Source organism: Pteropus medius, unplaced genomic scaffold, assembly GCF_902729225.1.
Source record: "Pteropus medius unplaced genomic scaffold, Ma_sr-lr_union100, whole genome shotgun sequence".
Classification (NCBI taxonomy): Eukaryota; Metazoa; Chordata; class Mammalia; order Chiroptera; family Pteropodidae; genus Pteropus; species Pteropus medius.
The window spans coordinates 865512-868802 of NW_024350397.1; the positions used below are offsets into that span (position 1 = coordinate 865512).

Consider the following 3291-nt stretch of genomic DNA (forward strand, 5'->3'; position numbering starts at 1 on the left):
AGCTTTTCTCAGATACTTCCCTCATGTCCAAGAGAGGGGAAGAATTAGCCTTCGATTAAAAAAAATGAACACATACATGTACGCAAGGGGAGAAAGGGGATTTTAACCACTAACAACATGCTGCAGTTAGATTATTGCACAAAACTTCCAAGCTGGCCGCTCTTCCAGGTGCTTCCCTTCCAATGGATGTAATAGCTGGCAGCTTTCTATTTATAGGTTCCAAGCAATTCTGCTCTTTCATTCATAGAGTCTCCGAGGCCCCTGTAGCATCTTCTGTCATAGTGCTCTAGAGTCGTTTCATCGAGCCCGAGGTCGCCTCCCAAGGACTAGGTTGGTAGACCATGAAGTGGCTTCCTGCTTCTAAGCATCGTTCTGCCAGCAGTGGTCCTATACTCTCACAAGCCATCACATTTTTGGTATGATAAAGATGCTTTTTAATAGCCCATTCGCAAATGGATGCTGAAACTGCAACCTGGCCATTGTGGTGATCAACAAGTGCTTCTATATGATGCTGAGTCCTTTTAACTCGGAACCTGTACCAGAACTCGCGGGGGGCCCACACCGTCTCCTAGCCCCAGTCTTTCCTGGCTTCAGCTAAGAGCCCCAGGATCCAGCCTTTCTGGCTGGTGAACTCTGGGGCAACAGCTTTATTTTCTAAAAGGTCCACTTGGGGCTTCACCTCTGGCTTGAAACTGGTTGAGCGCTGCACCCCCCACACCCGGCATCCCAGCGCTCGCAGGCCGCGGCTATAGTAACTCAGGGAAAAGCCTTAGGACCGCGCAGGTCTTCGACGGCCCCACCCGGAACTGTCATATTTGTACACATATTCATAGGTTCTTTTCCTTTCCCCAGGAGGAAACAGCTCAAGTGCTTCTTCCTAATTGTAACAGTAATATGTGCTCACTGCAAGGAAATTCACTGAGTACCAGAAAAATGTAGATAAAAAGTAAAAGTAGCCTATAATCCCAATAATCAGTGTTAAATACTGGTAACACCATGGAACAAATTCGTAACTCTCAGAGTTGGAAAAATATGCTTAGAGAGAATGTACCTTGATGCCCCTCTGAAGGATAGACATACCTCTAAGGCATCCTGCACTGCAGGGCTGTCAGGCAGCCTCTGGTGGCATGCTTCCTGTGACTGCAAGTTCATTGTCACACAATTCCTTCCACATAGGCAGGTGGACTTCGGACTCAGTATCTCTCTCTGTTCAAACTGTGGTTGTGCCATTCACGACTTGTGACCTCGGGTAAGCTATTTCATCTCTCTAGTCCTCGTTTTTCTCATCTGAAAAATAGAGGTAATAGGCATTATCAGTTTGGGGGAGCATTTAACGAAATGACAAATATCATTAGCATGGTGTCTGGAGTACCGTAAACTCTCAATAAATGGTGGCTTTTATCACACCTTTAGGCTGTGGTCCTCTGCCTGCCTTCTGGACTTCTACAAGATAAATTCAATCCCTCTTCCATGTGAGACCTACAAGTATTTGAAGATTTTCCTCATGCTGGTTAGTGTCTCCTCTGGATTCCACAGGTTTGTCAGTGTCCCTCAAGTGGGGGGCAGTGCCCAGGGCTCAGCTGAGCGCCAAAGAGCAGGGCGAACAGCTAGTTACTCCCAAGTCTGCACACCACTTCTAGCCATAGACTCCTAGTCATCTTTTCCTTGGAAACTGAGCCCATCCATTTCTCTCGCTTTTGGAATTTTTTTTGAGATCATATGAAACGTTTCACGTTCATCTCTACTCACGTTCACTCAGACTTAGTCCACTCTCTTTTGGAACTTGATTCTGTCATAAATGAGATCATTCTTTCCCATCTATGCTATTACGACTTTATGTTCACTCCTGCTTTTTTTAATTGTGATATAATTATACAACATCGCATTAGTTTCAGGTGTACAACATAATAATTCAATATATGTACATATTGCAAAATGATCACAACAAGTCTAGTTAACATCTATCACAATACATAGAAGTGTTTTTTTCTTGTGATGAGAACTTTTAAGATCTACTTTTGTGGCAACTGTAGAATATACAATACAGTATTAACTATAGTCGCCTTGCTGTATGTTACACTCTGAGACTTATTTACTTATTTTATAACTGGAAATTTGTACCTTTTGACCACCTTCACCCATGTCACCCACCCCTCACTCCCACCTCCTGCAACCACCAATCTGCTTTTTGAATTTATAAATTCAGTTTTTTTGGTGTTTTTTTAGATTCCACAAGTAAGTAGGATTATACAATGTTTGTCTTTCTCTGTCTGACTTCATTTAGCATAATGTCCTCAAGGTCCATCTATTTTGTTGCAAATAGAAAGATATCATTCTTTGTTATGGCTGAATAATATTCCATTGCATATGTATACCACATTTTCTTTATCTGTTTATCCATTGCAGGCACTTGGCTCAGCTATTGTAAATACTGCTGCAGTGAACACGGGGGTGCATGAATCTTGAGTCAGTGTTTTTGTTTCCTTTGGATAAATACCCAGGAGTGGAATGGCTGGATCATGTGATAGTTTTAATTTTTTGAGGATCCTCCATTCTGTTTTCCATACTCATTCCCTTTCTTAGTTTCACAAATGGATTCTTTAACAACATGTTTATATAATTTTTCCAGGATTTGAAGATAAGTACACGGTTTTTAAATTTCTGAAATCTTTCTTCTCTTAAAAAAAAAAGACAATATTTGTATTCATTAAGTACTTTGTGAACCTCTCTGATTATTCACAGATTATCGTTATGTTTTTGGCAATAGATCAATAAATTTTTTCAGTACCTTGGGGTGTCATTTATCAAGGACCAATCATTTGAACTTTTCTAAAGTGTGGCTTACTGATTTTCATCTTCATCTGCCAGGGCTTCCTTTTCTATTAACAAATCTACTTCCATTTCTCCAGGATAAAGACATGAGACAAAATATATGTGATATATCCCACTCATCATTCCCTTGTTTAACCATATTTATATTTAGGTGTGAATATGCCATTTCATATGTCATATTATTAGCATATCATACTGCTAAAAGTATACATTGACTTGCTTAAGAGACGGCTTAACAAATATAATATGATCATGGTGATGACAGTGACGACGATGAATTAGTGAGAAATCTATTTGTTTGTTTGTTCGTTTGGTTGCTTGTTGTTAGAAATCTTAAATTGCATCATTTCGGCTTGCCAGGTTTCTTTTCTCTAGGGCGCCATCCTCTTCTTCAGTATGATCTTTCTAGCATTAGGCATTTATAAATACAACTTTCTGTGCTTTGAGTAACAAACTAAT

The 3291-nt window shown here is 40.3% G+C and overlaps 1 pseudogene; it reads right to left on the minus strand.

The window, feature by feature from the left end:
• Positions 1-237: 237 nt before the first annotated feature.
• LOC120584083 (39S ribosomal protein L18, mitochondrial-like) lies at positions 238-1152 on the minus strand (annotated as a pseudogene).
• Between the last annotated feature and the right edge of the window lie 2139 nt (positions 1153-3291).